Source organism: Zingiber officinale, chromosome 8A (genome assembly GCF_018446385.1).
Source record: "Zingiber officinale cultivar Zhangliang chromosome 8A, Zo_v1.1, whole genome shotgun sequence".
Classification (NCBI taxonomy): domain Eukaryota; kingdom Viridiplantae; phylum Streptophyta; class Magnoliopsida; order Zingiberales; family Zingiberaceae; genus Zingiber; species Zingiber officinale.
This window is the reverse complement of record NC_056000.1, coordinates 94,995,422-95,015,374: the sequence shown is the minus strand read 5'-3', so window position 1 is coordinate 95,015,374 and position 19,953 is coordinate 94,995,422. Positions and strand designations below refer to the sequence as shown.

General features: G+C 33.1%; 1 long non-coding RNA gene across 4 annotated transcripts; it reads left to right on the top strand.

The window, feature by feature from the left end:
- The first annotated feature begins 7,303 nt into the window (after positions 1 to 7,303).
- LOC122012136 lies at positions 7,304 to 14,690 on the top strand. 4 transcript variants are annotated; one of them, XR_006120142.1, is made up of 9 exons: positions 7,304 to 7,435; positions 7,597 to 7,802; positions 8,489 to 8,530; positions 8,872 to 8,932; positions 13,333 to 13,374; positions 13,449 to 13,583; positions 13,746 to 13,822; positions 13,934 to 14,045; positions 14,132 to 14,690. It is a non-coding gene; the product is annotated as an uncharacterized LOC122012136 (long non-coding RNA). The 4 variants fall into 4 exon arrangements; XR_006120143.1 differs by having other exon boundaries at positions 13,929 to 14,045; XR_006120141.1 differs by having other exon boundaries at positions 13,449 to 13,658; positions 13,746 to 13,839; positions 13,929 to 14,045.
- The last annotated feature ends 5,263 nt before the right edge of the window (positions 14,691 to 19,953 follow it).

Sequence of the window (19,953 nt, the reverse complement as noted above, 5' to 3'; positions counted from 1 at the left end):
GGTTACTTCTAATGATGTCCTTGTGACTCACCAAGCTTAGAAGTTTATCCGAAGAATGCCTATTTGTGGAAACCAAAGCTAAGTCTGAATCTAACACAAGTTAAACTAAAACTCTGTAATCAAACCAATTTCATCTCACAAAATCATAGGGTTCCCTGATTGATAATATAGATCGGGTGAGATGAATAAGGCTTAAATTTTAAAGTCAAAATTTTTAATTTTAAACTTAAAAATTAATTTCAAAATTTTTAATTTTAACTTAAAAATTAATTTCAAATTTTTAATTTTAAACTTAAAAAATTAATTTCAAAATTTTAATTTTTAACTTAAAAATTAATTTCAAGATTTTAATTTTAAACTTAAAAAATTAATTTCAAGTTTTAAACTTAATTTCAAATTTTTAATTTTAAACCTAAAAATTAATTTCAAAATTTAAATTTTAAACTTGAAAATTAATTTCAAAATTTTAATTTTAAACTTAAAAATTAAGTTCAAAATTTTTAAAATTTTAACTTAAATTAATTTCAAAATTTTAATTTTAAACTTACAAATTAATTTCAAAATTTTTTCTAACTTAATAATTAATTTCAATTTTAAACTTAAAAATTAATTTCAAAATTTAAATTTTAACTTAATTTCAAAATTTAAAACTTACACTCAAATAATGCATGCTCAAAAGGCTAACTTTAAATCCTACTTACTGTAGGAAACCAAGTGGATTTTGGACAGTGGTTGCTCCAAACATATGACTGAAGATCACACCAAGTTCACTCAACTCACTTACAAAAGCCTAGGAACAGTTGCCTTTGGAAACAACGGCAAACTCAAGGTAATTGGTATAGGTAATATTGAATTAAAATTAGACTTTATAATTACAAATGTTTTACTTGTTGAAAATTTTAAATATAATCTTCTAAGTATAAGTCAATTGTGTGATACTAGGTATAAGGTCAAATTTCTATCTACAGAATGTTTAATCAAACATCTAGATAATCCTATCATAAGCTTAAAAGGGTTTAGAAGAGACAACATCTATGCCATCAACCTAACCATTTCTTCTATTAAGTGTTATTTAACACAAAAATAAGAAACTTGGTTATGGCATAGGAGGATGTCTCATACCAACTTTAGAAATATAAGTAAACTAAATGGACTTGTAAAGGGCTTACCAAAGCTACCTAACTTAGATTCAACCATATGTAATGCTTGTCAACAAGGCAAACAAACTAAATCAACCCACAAACAAACAAATCAATCACAAACTAACTCAATCTTAGAACGTCTACATTTAGACCTGTTTGACTCCCATGGAGTCAAATCTATAAATGGAAACTTATATTGCTTAGTAATTATAGACGATTATTCCAGGTTTACTTGGGTCAAATTCTTAAAACATAAAGATGAAACTTTTGAAAGTTTTTCAAATTTTTGCAAACAGATTGAAAACGAAAAAAACATTAAAATTAAAAGAATTAGGAGTGACAACGGGAGAGAATTTAAAAATCACCACTTTAACAGTTTTTGTCTAGAAAACGGTTACCATCATGAGTTCTCATGCCCTAAAACCCCCCAACAAAATGGAATTGTAGAAAGAAAAAATAGAACCTTACTTGAAGCTTCTAGAACAATGTTAAATGAGTATAACCTACCTAAATACTTTTGGGCAGAAGCCAGAACAGAACAACAATAAATAAAACTCATAACAAAACGTTCTTCGAATTGTTTTATAATAAACAACCAAATATAAAGTATTTTAAGGTATTTGGGTGCCCAATTTTCATCTTAAATACAAGAGAACACTTAGGAAAATTCACCTCTAAAATTGAAAATGGAACTTTTGTAGGGTATTCCCTAAATAGTAGAGCTACAGAATTTACAATAAGGTTACCTTAAAAATTGAAGAAACCACTAATGTAAAGTTTGAAGAAACTAAGCAAGACATAAGATCTACACAAACACCTGAGTTTGTTCCAGAAACCAACCAAACTCTAAGTCATGAAGAAGAGAAACAACATCAGGAGAATCAACCTCCTAGAACAATAAGGGTTAACCCAAGTCATCCAATTGATCAAATAATTGGTGACCCAGACTTAAGAGTTCAAACCAGATCATCCTTTAGAAACCTAAGTCAAATTTCATTAATTTCAAAAATTGAACCCAAAACTGTGGATGAATCCCTACTAGACCCAGATTGGATCATAGCTATGCAAGAAGAACTAGCCCAATTTGAGCGTAATGATGTCTGGGACCTAGTTCCACCACCTAAGAATAAGAAAATAATAGAAACAAAATGGGTATTCAGAAACAAGCTAAGTGAAACTGGAGAAATTACTAGAAATAAGGCTAGGCTGGTTGCCAAAGGATTTAGTCAAGTTGAAGGACTTGACTATGATGAAACATATGCTCCAGTAGCCAGATTAGAATCCATTAGAATGTTACTAGGTTATGCAGCCCATAAGGGATTCAAACTATACCAAATGGACGTTAAGTCTGCCTTTCTCAATGGACTAATTAAAGAAGAAGTTTATGTAGGTCAGCCTCCTGGGTTTGAAAGTCTAGAACACCCTGATTATGTTTTTAAATTAAAGAAAGCACTATATGGACTTAAACAAGCTCCCAGGGCATGGTATGAAAGGCTAACATCTTACTTAACATCTAAAGGATTCAAATAAGGTCAAATTGACCCAACCTTGTTTGTTAAATCATTAAATACAGACATATTTATTGCACAAATAACGTAGATGATATAATATTTGGCTCAACAAATTCAGAATTTTTAGAAGAATTTATTAATCTAATGGAAAAAGAATTTGAAATGAGCTTAGTGGGAAAATTAACCTATTTCTTAGGATTACAAATCAAACAAACAAATGAAGGAAATTATATTTATCAACATAAATACACCAAAGAACTACTTAAAAAATTCGGAATGGAAAATACAAAAGAAATAAAAACACCTATGGCAGTAAACACAATCTTAGACAGTGACCCAAATGGAAAACCAATTGATTTAAAATACTATAGAAGTGCAATAGGTAGCCTACTGTACTTAACTGCAAGCCGACCTGATATTTTATTTGCAGTTAGTATGTGTGCTAGATACCAAACTTGTGCTAAGGAATCCCATTTGACACAAGTTAAAAGAATTTTTAGATATCTTAAAGGAACAACAAATGTAGGAATCTGGTATCCTAGGACAAATAATTTTGAACTAATAGGATATTCTGACTCAGATTATGCTGGATGCAAATTAGACCACAAAAGCACAAGTGGTGGATGCCAATTATTAGGTTCATCACTTGTTAGCTGGTTTAGTAGAAAGCAACATTGTGTTGCTCTATCTACAACTGAGTCAGAATACATAGCTATAGGCGAATGTGTTGCACAATTATTATGGATGATGCATACTCTAAAAGATTTCAACTTAGATATCATGAATGTAAAAGTATTAATTGACAATATAAGTTCAATTAACTTAACCAAGAATCCTGTGCATCATTCAAGAACCAAACATATTGAAATTAGACACCACTTCATCAGGGATCATGTTACTAAAGGTGATATTGAACTCAAGTACATTGAGTCCAAATCAAATTTAGCTGACATTTTTATAAAACCACTTCCTGAAAGTGAATTTAGCAACTTACGACGAAAATTAGGGATGTGCCTAATAGACTAGGATTTTTTTTTTTTAAAAAAAAAGAAACAACTATTTTTAAAGTAATGTTTTTTAACTTATAAGTTAAAACTGTATGTTTTCAAAACTTTCCATTTTTAGATTTACAAAAACAGTTTTGGCCTTAGACTAGTTTTGAATCCTTAGAAAGCATGCACCCATAGGTCTAGTTTTTGAGCATCTCACCAACACCTTAGGTTTACCTTGCTTGTGTTTGACAAACATAGAAAGGGGTGAGATGCATAGGCCAACTGTCTGGACTTAAGATGCTTATCTCAGTGCATCAGCATAAGTCTGGACATTAAATACAAATCAGACAGTAATCAGATTAAGTTCATCAGTCAAGTCAAACACTGACTGCTTATAATCAACTTAATCTGACTAACCAAGTGAAAACTACTATTTTCTGATAATTAGTTAGTAACTAATTGGTTAGACAGCTGTTTAAATTTTAGTATCAAGTTCAGGGGGAGAAATTAATTAAAATGTTATGTGTTTGAAAAATGCCTTTTAAAACTAACTTGTGGTTGAACATCAGTTTACAAAGAGTTAAAATTTAATTAAGTATTTGAAAAACTTGGAAGTTTAATCCCACCTAATTTTCACACCTGATTTTAAAAGTTAACTATTGAAAATTAAACTTTCCAAATTTCGCTTTTATCAAATTAGCCTTCATTTTTTCAAATTTAGCTTGATTAACTTTGAAAATTGTTTTCTTGAACCAAACTCAGATTTTTACAGTAACTCTACACTATGATTGTTCACCCTTGTGTTTTTTGATGAATGCCAAAGGGGGAGGGTTAGGTGGTTAAGTTAGAACAACTAATTGCCAACTTGAAAAACTAACTTAAAACCTTAAAAACCTCGAAAATCATGCTTGATTTCTGCATATATTTATCACTAACTTAACCAGGTTGTCATTCCATCAAAAAGGGGGAGATTGTTGGTGCAGTTAGCACTAACGGTCTAACTCAGGTTTTGATGAATGACAAATCAGGTTAAGTTAGGTTCGTTGTTATCTAACACTCTGATCGAGTGTGCAGGATAAGTCCAGCTAGGTCGACGGGCTGACCGGATAGCTGGCGAGAAGTCCAAGCGGGTCGACGGGTTGACCGGACGCCTGGCACGAAGTCCAGCTAGGTCGACGGGCTGACCGGATAGCTGGCGAGAAGTCCAAGCAGGTCGACGGGCTGACCGGACGCTTGGCGAGAAGTCCAGCTAGGTCGACGGGCTGACCGGATAGCTGGCGAGAAGTCCAGACGGGTCGACGGGTTGACCGGACGTCTGGCAGGTAAGTAAGGTAAGTCACTGGAGGGGAGTGACTGTGAGGACACGTTCCCGGGAAGGGGACATTAGGCGTCGATCCGGCTTAGATCCATTTCGGATGTCTAAGTCGAGATCGTGACTAGATTCCGGTCTCGGAAAGACGGAATCTAAGTCATACTCTTTTTATCCATGTGTTGAACTTTAACTGTGCTGACAATCTGTTTTACAGGATACACATTTGCCTCAGACTAACTTTGTTTTGGAGAAAAGGGGTCCGGGCGCCCGGAGGTCCGGCGCCGGAAGGCGAATTTCATCCAGCCGAGTCGCCGCCACGTGGAGCATCATGGTTTGTGCAGCTACGTCACATTCCAGGCGCCCGGAAGGAATCAAAGAAGCCCGTGCGAGCTTCAGAAATCAATTGTCGAGAACTCTTCTCACCGGGTCTTGCTGCTCGACGTTCAGTGCGACGCCAACAAAGCTCCGACACTACGCTCCGTTCTTTTCCCTTTTTGTCGGTATTTGTTGTCAGTTTTCATTAGCATTCTCTGTACGGTTCTTTTGTAATCATCATTTCGAATTGCTAGTGATTGCCCAACGAAAGTGGTCAAGGACCACGGGCCTTCGAGTAGGAGTCGTCACAGGCTCCGAATGAAGTAAAACCATTGTGTCTATTTTACTTTTCCGCTGCGTTTATACTCAATATTTTCGAATCGATATTCACCCCCCCTCTATCGAATCTAACGGTCCTACATGTAAGCCTTTGCCTTTGTCAGGAGAAGCCTGTGAAGAAAATGAAGGAAGACTTTCTGTCATTTTTTTATCCAAGATATCTAGTTCTATCTCTAGTTGATTAATATGTGTTTCTAATACAGAGATCCTTATTTCTAATAAAAAAATTTGAGTACTTCCCTTAGATAGCTGACTTATGGGTATTGTAATGGAGAATAATTGCTGAAGGCAAAGATTACAGACTTATTTTTTACATAACTTATAGGTACCTCTTCTATCTAGAGATGGATAATAACTACAAAAAAAATAAGGAATATTATCAGTATTTGTTTTTAGTATCCAATCATGCAGACAGTTATGTTCTTTTATAGTTTTAGAGATAAGTTGTTTAAACATTAGATTTGTATCTGAAAATTCTTCTCATAATTCTTCTAGATTATCTAATGGCATGTACTTTTGTATGTTAGGATGAAGGTTATACTGCTGGTATGGAGGTTGCAACAATGAGTTTACAAGACTATAGTCAGAAGGAGGAGATACTTCTTCCACATCATCTTCCAAAGCAATGGAGTAGATTGAGGATGTATCAGAGACATCTTATTATACTTCTACTAAATCAAGATTGGTACAGGTAACTAGCTTTGCTTCTCTTGTATATAGATTTTTTTTTATTTGGGCAAGTAGAAGATAGATGTCATGGTTCATTACAAGCAAAACATGTAATTATATTAGCATAAATTTTCTTTAGCTTGAATTTTTGCACATGTTTTTCCTTATTTAGGTATGGTTTATTTTCTCTACTCTTTCTAACATAGGTCTCATTGTTTTGGGTTTTGATATCAATTGTTTTGGTATTCTGGAAGAACTGTCTCTATGATTTATTCTTGGTCTAGGTCTAGGGAGACCGTATTATTGAGGAGTATATATTGGTCTAGGTCTAGGCTACAAAATCTATATTGTTGATTTTTCAACTGCTTCTATATGTGGATGTAGGTATATTTTTCTTTAAGTATGGAAATAATGTGTTGGATTCTTACTCCAATATTATCATATTATGGTCCTTTCATATCTATTCAGTCTTTATGTATTTCTTTTCTTAAGTCTCCTGAAAGTTTGCTAAAGAGTCTTTCTCCTAATTTTGGGTGACAATAGTTTCCTAAGACAGCTGTTAATACTAAGAAGTTATTATAAAAAAGTTTAATCTGTATAGTTTCTCTTTGTCTTATGTCTAATCCAGTATTAGCATCTCTAGCAGTAAATAACCTATGAATTGTATAGAAAAAATTATGTTCACCATAAGAAAAACACTCATAGACACCGGTGGAACAACAATAGTTTTAAGCAATTTTGGGTATCTTTGAGTATTTTAAACCGGATTTTTTCAAAGAAAATGGTGTCTATGAAGCGCATATCTTCACTCATATACACAGGTTTTTTTAGCCGATGTATATGGCGCCCTTTTCCGATAATAGATACCGATTTTAACAATATTTTTTAAAACCCAGTGTCTATGAGCACTTCCCTTATCCTATCTATGAAATTGTATAGTAAAAAATGTTATTAAAAGTGATGTTAATTAACAAAAACCAATTAATTTTTCTCACTTATACTTCCAAAAATTTCAACACTACTCTTCCCTCCAAACCTAAACCTATAATGCGCCTTCCGCACCAAACCCACTCCGTCGAAACCTTCGTCACTCAAGGAGTTTTTGTTGAAACCTTCGTCGCTCAAAAACCTCCTTCGCCAAAACCTTCGCACCCCGTGAGCCCTCTCTTCCCTCTTTTCAGCACTCTCATACTTTGCATCCTAAACCACCAACCACAACCCTAGTCTTGGCTGGCCCCTTCGGTCCACTTGATCCTTTCTCTATTCTTCAACCCCTCGGTTCATTGCTAAATTTTGTATTTATACTTTCCATTTAGGGTTTTGTCTTTGTCCACCTCGACTTTGATTGACGGTGAGGAGGCTGGGATTCGTCGGTGCTTGTTCTCTGGTAAGGGGAGGGAATTAGGGTATCGAGTCTGATGGAGGGCGAAAAGGGATCCGGCCTATCACGGCGGAGGAGGAAGCGCTGAAGAAGAATATCAACTACATCTACTTCTTAGCTTCTCCATTGACTTGCAAAAAGGTGGCTTTCTCTTTTGATTTTCTGACTTGGATTCTGTTTTCTTGCTATGTCTTGAGTCTCAAAGATGCAAACTTTTTGACTTGGGTTGTCCATCTTTCCTAGGGCCTTACATGCATTTGGTTGTTTGTTTCTCTTGTCACTCTCAGAACCCTTGTTGAGTTATAGAAAACTTTCACGATGTGAATAAAACTTTAGATTTCATTACTGATGCTATTCTATTTTATGGCCGAGATTTTGTAAGTATTCCTTGTGTTAATAAAAAATATGAGTTCCTGAGACATCTATCACCGCTAGTTTGTATAAAGCATAAGCTAAAGATATTTCTTGATGGTCTACTGGAAGTTACAATATAAAGGAAAGAAATTTCATAATTCACCTAAGGTTCTTATCTTATTATCTTGATGGTTTATTGTAGCTTGTTGAGGACATTGGTGCAACCCCCCATTTGGGTATTCAATAATGGTATTTTCATCTATAGAGTAAATCAATTGCTTAATAGAAAATTTGACACTTTTCTTTATTAGCCACCATGATCAAGTGGATACTACCAATATTTTTCCTTTTATACAGGCATGATATCTTTATTGTCTTACATGAAATTTATCTTGAAATTTATAACATGCTTTTGTTTTCATTCTGTAACTATATATAACATCTTGAAATTTATCTTGATTGTACATCTGCAGGATCAAGCTAAGTGAAGCTTGGTACATCATTCCAACAACTAGGTTTGTTATATGTCAGTAACTATGTTTTTTTAATAAATACTAATTAATACATCTTAGTATGCAAATAGAGAATTTGTTATAAATGTGCATTCAATCTTACCCAAATAAAACTTGTTGGATGGAAGATGCAATTCGTCAAAATTTAAGTACTTAAATTCAGGGTTGGTGGGGAAAACATGCTTTCCATCCAATTCCCTGTTTGATGACTGTAGTAACCTGGAGGTATGGCCAACTTAAGATAAAGGATGCTTATGTTGTGAACTTGTCGTGTAACGTTATATTGTCTACCATGTCTTCTAGTTTATAAATTTGCCTCTTTTTTGTTGTTGTTGTTTCCACAGGATTTGTGTGTTGGGCTTCTTAAACAAGCTACATATACAACTTAAAGGCTTGGATCATTAAGTGAGTGTTTTCTTTTGACCTTGTTAAATCGATTCATGACCATGTTAATTAATAGACCACTATGTTTCATAAGCATATCATGTGATCTTTCGATGTTCTTTGAGTTAGATATCTTCAAGCATAAGAATTCTTGATCAACAAATTCCCAAAAATTTTTAACATTTATGATTTTTGAGTTTCTGAATGCATGTGAACAGCTCCAAATAGGGCCTTTTGTTGATGATTTATGAATGACTGTAGTTTATTTATTGGTATAATGATGAAGTGCAAATTTTGTTTGTCATACTAAGTTAATTGTTGATTCTGGCAATATGAAATAGTATGCAATATGGCTCATTGTTGTATTGTCTTGATATTTTGATTGATTTTTTATTCATTGGTACAATAAAATAGACAAAGCATAGATGTCAAAAGGATAGATTATCACATGAGTTTGAACTTAGACTGGAATCTTTCTTGCAATTTGCATTGCAAAATGTTACTAATCGTACTAGTATACCTTGTCCTTGTATGAAATGTGGTAATCTATGGAACAACAATATTAACAACATAAGGGCACATGTGTACTGCAATGGTATAGACTTAACATATAAAAAATGGATATGGCATGGGGAAGAATCTGAATTAGGGGATTTAAAGAAAGAGAATGATGCAGCTGGAGAATGTGAAAACTATTTTGCTACTGATAAACCTGTAGATATGGTACACACTGCATATGAAAGTTCAGAGAATCTAGATCAATTTATTGCTTGAGGATGCTAAGAAACCTCTGTATACTAGGTGTACTAAATTTACAAGGTTATCTGCAATTGTGCAGTTATATAACTTGAAGGCGAAATACAGCTGGAGTGATAATAGTTTTACTGAACTACTTGTTTTATTTAGATAAATGCTTCCTAGTGACAATGAATTGCCTTTATCTTTATATGATGCAAAGAAACGATTATGTGCGATGGGGATGACTTATAAGAAAATACATGCTTGTCCTAATAATTGTGTCCTATACTGGAAGGAGTATGAGGATTTTATCGATTGTCCTACTTGTGGGATGTCAAGGTAGAAGTTGGCCAAGAATTCTAGGAAAATTAAAGGAGTTCCTACAAAGATTTTATAGTACTTTTCTCCTATTCCTAGATTTCAAAGAGTATTTCGGAGCAAGAAAATATCCGAGGAGTTAACTTGGCATACTGATAAAAAGAGTATGTGATGCCTATATGTGACATCCAACTAATGCACCTTGTTAGAGAATTGTGGATCATAATTGGCCAGATTTTGCTTCTAAGATGAGAAATCTAAGATTAGTCATAGCAGTTGATGGGATCAATCCTCATAGTTTGATGACTTCTACATATATTGGCCAGTTATAATGATCACCTACAATCTTCCTCCATAGTTGTGTATGAAGAGAAAATATATAATGCTCACGTTGTTGATTTCTGGTCCTAAATAGTCATGAAATGGCATTGATGTGTACTTGGCACCTTTGATTGATGATTTAAAAGAATTATGGGAAGTTGGTGTTGAAGCATATTATGCACACCGAGAAGAAAGATTCTTGCTTAGAGATGTCCTATTGTGGACAATTGATGATTTTCTGGCATATGGAAACCTATCAGGATGCACTGTAAAAGGATATCAAGCATGTCCTATTTGCACTGAGAAAACTTATGCAAAAAGTTAAAGCATAGTAAAAAAATGTCATTTACAGGTCATAGACAATTTCTTCGTAGAGCTCATTCTTATCAAGGCAGAAGAAGGCATTTGATGGGACACAAGACTTTACTACGATCCCAAAACCACTAAGCAGCGATGAAGTTTTAAAAAACGTTGAAGGAATTACATGCCAATGGGGAAAAATAAGAGCAAATATTCAATCAAAGAAAAATGATGGTAATTCCTGGTGGAAAAAGAAATCGATATTCTTTAAACTTAAGTATTGGAAAGATATGCATGTTCAACATATTCTTGATGTGATGCACATAGAGAAAAATATGTGAAAGGTTGATTGGTACACATTGGTACACATTACTTGACATGCAAGGAAAAACAAAGGATGGAATTACAACAAGAAACGACCTAGTGAAGATGAAAATTAGGGGAGAATTAACCCTGCAAAAAGGGGAGAAGAGGATTTTTTTGCCCCCAGCATGTTATACATTAAGCAAGGATGAGAAAAGAAAACTTTGTAATTCATTGTTCGGAATTTAGGTTCCCACGGGTTACTCCTCCAACATCAAAAACCTTGTCTCAATGAAGGACCTAAAACTAGTTGGTCTTAAATCACACGACTGCCACACACTAATGCAATAATTGCTTCCAGTTGCCATCCGTAGTGTTCTGCCCAAGCATGTCAGAAATGCTATCACAAGGTTTTGTTTCTTCTTCAATGTGTTATGTAACAAAGTGATAGATGTCTTAAAGTTGGATAATGTACAAACAAAAATTGTGATGACGTTGTGTCTACTTGAAAAGTATTTTCCACTTTCATTTTTTGATATAATATGTTCACTTAATAGTACATCTCGTGCGTGAGGTCAAGTTGTGTGGACTAGTTTGGTATAGATGGATGTTTCCATTCGAAAGATACATGAGAACATTAAAAGGTTATGTGTGGAATAGAAATCGACCAGAAGGATGCATGGCTGAATGTTATATTGTTGAAGAAGCTGTAAAGTATTGCTCAGAATTTTTGTCTAATATGAACATGATAAGGATTCCATCAAAATATCACAAAACAGTACTCACTAAGTCCTTGTCAAGTACCAAGGTGCAATTTTGTTATCACGAGGAGTGGGAACAAGCATATTGTATCTATTGGAAAATGGCGATAAGGTTGATCCTTACATTGTGTAAACCCTCTAGTTTAGTAATAATCTCATGAAATTGTTAATAAAAATATCCTATTAATTTCTTCATAATTTTTTCATTAGGGAACATATGACACACTTGAAGTAAAAATTTCCTATTAATGGTGCAAAGTGGTTACAAGATAAGTACCACCGAAGTTTTATTTCTTGGTTCCATGAACATACAAGTACCATAAATATTAGCATGTTTATTATTGAACACCCCAACTTTAAGAAATTTAATAATTTAACCCCCACTTATGATGAATTATAGATTACAAATATAGCATCCTCTTCCTCCAATCAATTATTAGAAAAAGTGAAGCCACATGGACCTAGCAAGCAAGTGCTAAAATACTCTAGTTATATGATTGATGGGGTCACTTATTACACAAAAGAATGTGATAATGCACGAGTTGTTCAAAACTCGAGTGTAAGCTTGCTCGCACAAACAATGCAAGTTGCAAGTGCAAAGGATAAAAATCCAATTATAACAAACATGATGTATTATAGTGTGATACAAGAAATATAGGAGCTCAATTACCATGATTTTCGAGTTCCAATGTTTAAGTTTAATTGGGTAGAGAATAACACTGGTATTAGAGTAGATGATAATGGTTTTACCTCTGTAAATATCAAGAGAATGGGATTCAAATCAGACTCATTTATCTTGGGCACTCAAGCAAAGTAAGTATTTTATGTAGAAGACCCTCAAGATCTCACATGGTCTATTGTACTTTCAACTCCAAATAGAGAGTATTTTGAATACCTCACTGATGATAAGTTAGGAGATCCTTCAATCCACTACTCATGCTTCACAAAAGGGATGACATCAATGGATATTGACGAAACTGATGACAATGAACCACCCTGTATTCGTGCAGATTGTGATGGGATTTGGGTTGACAATGAGAAGTTTTAGTTTGGTAACTTTATTTATGGTTTATATATATGACTATTTACTTGATCAAGTTTCTGATCTTGAATAATGTTATACTAAAATATTTCATATAAAATTTTGGTTCATTGTTTGGTAGTAGTTTTTTTGTTGAATATATGAATGTTTACTTTGTTGTGATTTTGAATGATATGCTCTGTAGTTATGCTAACTATTTCTGCATATGCTTGATGCTTGTGCTAACTATTTCAAATTTCTACTGTTATGACTAGTTTTTTTTGGACACTATGACCACTAGAAAAAAGGTCAAATCAATGCATGATTATAGTGATGAGATAGTTGACCAAGATAAGAATTCACAAAAAAATGCAAAAGACAATAAGGGTAAAGGTAAAATGACGTATGTTGCTTCAGATCATGAGGGTGTTGAGGATAGCCAAGAGATAGGATCAAACATGACGACCTAAACAACAAGATCAAAGAGAAGTCATACTCAAATGAATAAGCTTGTTGTTCAAAGGATTAAGGGAGTTAAATAGAGTATGAGATTTAATGAGTATGGACAGCCAGTGGAGCAAAAGGCTTCTAAATTACAGAGTTTTATTGGCATGCTTGCTTGGGAAAAAGTTAATATTAATTACCACTCTTGGAAGCAGGTGCCGGATGAAGTTAAGAATATGATATGGGAATCTGTCAATGTAAGTAATATGACACTTTCTTATGTGATGCATTTTTTTCTTTTATTTATTTATTGAAGATATTTTTTGTGTAGTTGACATACAAACTGGACCTAAAATGAAGGAATGGGTGTTTGAGCTCTACAAATTCAAAGTGGCGTCAGTATAAAACTCACCTCACTAGGACATTCATCCAACCAAATAGAAATAATTCGAAGCTTCTGAACAAGGTACCTCAAGGGCATTGCATTTCACTTGAAGATTAGAGTAGTTTTGTGATTAATCGGATATCTAAAGACTTTATAGTAAGTTTTTTAAGGTGGTCTTTTTTAACTCTAGTTGATATATGTGAATTATTTAACTGTGGTTATAATTCATCTATCACTTTGTAGAAAAAAAAGTGAACTACAGAGTGCAAGAGGCAAGGCAAACTTATACCATCACCGACTTTCTCGAAAAGGATATGCGGGTTTGTCTGAAGAAATAGTAAATATTTAGTAAACATTAAATTCCTACTTATGGTTCGTTGAAGTTGGTGTTAAGTACGTTGACTTCATGTGATTTTTTGCTTGTAGTCCAGTGACTTATGTGATGACGATGAGATAAATAGAGTCATTCTCTAGAAGAGAGGATGACTCAACAAAGAAGGGGAATTTGTCGACGATGAGTTGAAGCAAACAGTGAATAAGATTGTAAGAAAAAGTAGACATAAATTGTTTATTTGTACATATATGATATATGTATATATTTAAAGTTATTGTATTTGGATGCATGACAGGATGATTATATTGTGTAAAAGAAGAATGGTAAGTTGTCCTTTACCAAACCATTTGAAGATATTCTCACGAAGGCCTTCAATTCTTACTAACACGGTGGATGTATGAGAGGCATAGGAGCAAATGTCACTCCGTCATCCTTCTTCAAGGTTGCTAGAGGGAAGGTGCAAGTTGATAAGGATGTCTATGATAGGCAACAGAAAGAGTTTATGGAGGCAAAAGCTATGCTTTCTGAGCAAGGTGAAAGAATAGAAAAATTGGAAGCAATGGTGTACAAACAATGTGGACGAGAATTTGAGAGTGGGGAGAAGGATAGTTGCTCAGTCAAACCCCAATACCCCCCTCAATATAAAACCTGAAGTTGAACTTCAAAAGGGCCTCTCAAATGAAGGCCTTGATGATGATGTGAAATTTATTGAGAAGGGTTCGGCTTTACAGGTGAAATATATATTTCACGTTGATATTATTATCTCATTGTCAGTATATAATGGGGCTTGTAAAACACTATATCTTGATGATTCATGAATTGTTTGTCTTATGGGGTAAAATAGTGATGTTGTTATTGGAGCCTAAAGGAAAGATTGTTGCGTATGGGACAATTGTCTCTGTTAATGGGCCTGACAACTTTATTGATGATGTTCCGTTACCCGTAAATTGCATGAGGATCGCCATTGATAAAGCAATTAATCAAGCAGCAGCACTACATGTTTCAATCCCAACTACATGTTAGTGTATTGGTGATGTTGTAGGTGGCCATGTGGCTTGATCAGCATGCAGGATGAGGTAAAAGTGATAAAGTGATGTTTAAATTTTGTGTACTTTTAAAGTATGTCACATATCTAATATATATGTTTGCATCAACATATGTAGAAGACTAGGAAGAAAAAAGTTGGCAACAAAAAAGAGAAGCCCAAGTTACAATCGTCTAATGTGCCAAGACCCTTACATATTTTATATAGTTATTTTTAGTGTCTTGACGAAACAGAAAATGTGATTTTGTAATTAATTCCTAATGAATTTGGCATGGAGCGTACAGTCTATGTTAACTGTGATGACATAATTCCCTTTTGTGAATTGATGTCAATCACAAACACTTGCATATTTGTGTATATATGGTAAACTTTCGATCGAATTGGACTTTATTTATGTGTTTCATTAATTTAGATTTCATTATTTTTTTGGGATATTTTCCAATTGTAGGCATCTATATAGAAAGATGCAGGAAAAGATGTTGTTGTAGGATTTCAGATTAGTGGATCCAGTGCCTGTGGAGTATGTACCATCAAGAAATCAGAATAAAAATTTCATCCAAGAATAGCTGAATAAAAGCGTTTCTTACTTAACCAGTAGGTTAATTGGTACCTCAACTGGCCAATTGGTTATTGTGCCATGCAATGTTGGGTGATTTTAAGAATAACATTATATATCACTCTCACTTGCATATTTTGAGAACTTATAGGATGGATGCACTAATTATATCTCTTTATGTAGTTTTCACTGGATTTTGACTATCATCAATGCTGAAAAGGAGATCATTTTTTTTGTTGGATCCTCTTTGTCATCGCATTCATGATGAAGATTAGAAATATGTTGTCAACATGTAAGTTTTTTTGTTTCTTTTCTTACCTTTGTTGAAACATGGATTTATTCTCTTAAACATCTCAAAGTAACGTAATATCTTAGCAACTTTACAGCAAGTGTATTGAATACTATTATGTAATTCTTATCATAATAACCTATGTATATGTCAACAATCCAAATATAAATCAATGTTTAAGGCAAGTACTACTGTACAATGAGGCAACAATCATAGCCCGAGAAATTATCACACTATTTAAGATAGGTAGTTTTTGTTGCTTCAAAGGAACTGGATGACCTCCCTTGGCACCAAGTGAGGAGGAATAACACATTATAGACCACCTCATTCTTCTTGCCATAATAAATTTTATGGTGCTTAAAATTCATGGAGAATAAGATAAGGATCAAATAAATATCCCTCAAGTTTTATTGAGGAATACTTTATGTGTAAGGAATTAGTAGAGAAAAAAGAATTAGGATAATTGAGTTTTTTTTATTCTCCGGCATTTAATATATGAAAGGTGAATTTACAATTAATGAATAGAAGTATTTGCAGCGAGAGCTTTTTAAGGAAGTAATTTAAGTCGATGGAAAATTTAAGTCATGTTTACATAGGTTTTGATGGATAAGTGAGACAATTCTTTGCTTTTCTTTTATTCCTAATTTAAAAAAGATTTATCATTCCATATCTTTCTTTTGGAGATTCATGAAGGGCCTTGAGAGAAAAAACAACTAATATGGGAAGTTGTCAAGGTATGTCCTTATAATTAGCAACTGCTTCATTGTCCTCGAAAAAGTTATTTAAATATTTCTTTTCTAACATAGGCTCCTCGACAACCAAATGCAAAGCAATGTGATTTTTCTATCATGTGATATATGAAAGATATAATTAAAAATTTTGAAATTTACCATATGGATTCACTTCCATCAATGATAATAATACAATATCTTCCATTTTGCATATTTGATTTGAAAACTAACTCGTTAGTATCTTTTTACAAAGTTATTAGTACTTTGCTGTCTACTTTTCTCTGTTTAATGTGGTTGATTCTACTATGTGAATCTTTTCAAATTGGTTTCTTTATAATGTAATGTGTTTTACATGTCACAATTCATGGATCATTTTCTTTCTATCTTATTCAAATTCCTCAGATGATGAAAAACAAGATAGGTGTTGCTTGATTAATTTGTGTTCCATTATATTTGCACAATAGTGTTTCTAGGTTGTCCAATCTATGTTTTCTCATGATATCTACGTTAGATTATTCATTGGATTAGATATAATTTTCTGATAATCTCACTTCCTATATATGATTTTTGTTATTGTGTCTTTAATCAAGCCTTCCTGGCATAATTACTTAGCTTGGTTGATATCCTCATATCTACACATTTCATTAGCAATAGATTATTGATTGGATTGGATAATCTTCTCGTCATTTCTCTTCCTGTACAATATTTTGCTACTATTGATTGGTTTCATATCCTACTCTTATTTTTTTTCAATCATGCTTTCTCAGTGCAAGTAATTAAGCTTTGTTGATATCGTAACGTCGGAACATTACATTTTTTACATTGAATTATTGATTGGATCAGATGTACTTTTCTTATAATCTCTCCTCCTTACAAGATTTTGCTTCTTTTGATTGGCTATATATCGTACTTGTGTGTTTTTTTAATTATGCATTTTCAGTGCAAATACTTAAGCTTGATTGATAACCTAATGTCTAAACATTTTATTGGGATTAGATTATATTGGTTTTACTAATATATTATTTATGTATTTCTATAGTTTACAAATTTCAAGTACTCTACAGTTGAAATTGATGAAGTGCGGTTCGAGTGAACTGAATGCATGTTAGATTACATTTGAGTAGGAAAGATATTCGATTTTTGAAAGCTTTGGAGGATGCATGCATTTTCATGGAATATAATCTGTGGATATTGACTTGATGTGTATCTTTACAATATCTATTATCTTTTTATGTTGCAAGAAAAATATTTATATGTTGGTTACATCGGTGGATATTGACTTAGTGTGCTTAAATACATCGGTACATTTTTATTTATGATTTGCTTAGTGACTTTATAATATTAACTTAATTTTGTACTAATGGGAATCAGATCAATTTTATATTCTTGCTCGATCACAATTTACAAACAGGAGGAAAAAAACAAGTGTAATTATAGCAGTTTTAGCTTCAATGACATCGATTTTGAAACGTTGTCATTAAGTGATAATACCGTCTTTTCACCGCTTTTGAAATCAGTGTCATTAACCAATACTACATCAATTTTTAACCGTTGCTCAAACTGGTGTCATTATCTGATATTACATCGATCTTCCATCGCTGTTGAAACGGGTGTCGTTAATATTACATCGGTAGAAAATCATTGCCAAAATCAATGTTATTAACTGATATTACATCGGTCTTACACCATTGCTGGAATCAGTGTCGTTAATATTACATCGATCAAAAATCATTGCCAAAATTAGTGTTATTAACAGATATTGCATCGATCTTACACCATTATTGAAAACGGTGTAGTAAGATACTACACCGGTTAATAGCCAATTCGAAAATCGGTGTTGTTAAGTGATACTACATCGATTACAAACCGGTGTCTAAAATGTCAAACCTTTTACAGCGCCTTCATAGACGCTTTGATTTTATCTGCATCGCATCGGAACGGAATTGATCCTTATGTAAGTTAAATTTTACTCGGTGTTACTTTGATTGATAGATTCACTTCCCCGTAAGGGCATAAGGATTCCCTAGCATCACTTGTCATAAACCTTAAAATTTTAAAACGCATTAAGTTTTATCATGTTTTTATGTTTAGTCTTGATAACTGATAATATCTTTTTAGGTTAGTTCGATCCTACCTGTACAGGTAGTGCCCCAACCTCTCACATTGGGATAGTGGGACCCACACTTAAGTAGTGGGTCCCACCACCTCATTGTGAGAGGTTGGGGCACTGCCTGTACAGGCAGGGTGAAATTTATCCTCTTTTTACAGAGACTATCCATTGTTCTAAATAGGTGTCATAAAGTTGTGGATCATCACATTCTCCAATATTTAGCAAGATTGAATTTTTGCCAAAGTAAGTTATTTCAAGTGGTCTTCTTTTTCTTATTGTTCTCAACAAAGGATTATTATTAATATAAAGAGTAATCTTTGTTCTTGGAGGATGTCCTTCTCCATAATCTATAGTTCTCATAGAGTTTTCAGGATATCTTACTTATAAGGGTTGTGGTATGAAATTACTAGTACTATTAGATTCTGCTAGATTTATTAGGTTTACTGTTGAAAAGTAATCTTTCTTTTTAGCAACTATATTATGGTCTTCATCAAAATATAACATCCAATCAGGTTCTAATTTATGGTGCAAAAGATCAAAGGTTTCTAATTCTATTAAATCTTCTTCAACGAAATAGGTAGCTATTTCAAATGTGATATAAACATATTCATTTAAGTCATCATAAAATAAATAGTTATCTTCATTATATTGGCTTATATGGTTTGACAATATGTTATATTCTATATTCATCAAGTTCATATTAATTTGATTTTCTTCATGATCCTCTTTTTGTGATGTTGAGGGTTTGTAATTATAAAATCTTACTATGAAACTACTATGTCTATCTTTATAAATGATGGATTCCATTGGTTGTAAAGTTTGTAGTTTAGTACTTAACTCCAAATTAAGAGTCCAATCTAATCTGGTAAGTAGATTAGATGAAAAATCTTTAGGTATGAGGAAATAAATTTCTTTTGTAGTAAAAGTTTCAATAATATTAGTAACTTGAAATTTAAAACTATTGTTAATATTGGTCATTGTTTTTCTTAGAAAAATTATGTCTATTTAGATATTATGTCTTTGAAAGTCTCCATATCTTCTGACTTGAACTCAGATTTTAATATGATCTATAAAGTTTGAAATAGTCATATTGAAGTTGGGACAGAAATATATAATTCCTAAATTGCTATTCATATCACCTTCAATGAGTTCGATAACGGCTTTATTATTGTCAGAAAAACTTGAGTTATAGAGGACTAAAAATACTTTGGCTCCTATGCTTTTTCTAATAAGTCCTCTTAGGCCAAATATAATTAGTCCTAAATGTTGTTTTCTTTGCAAAAGTGTTAGTGTAGATTCTTCAGTCATAAGTGTGAATATCTCTTCACCTCCGTTTGGTAGATGAAGTGATTGTATTCTGTGATGTCTATATAGTGCTGTGGAGAA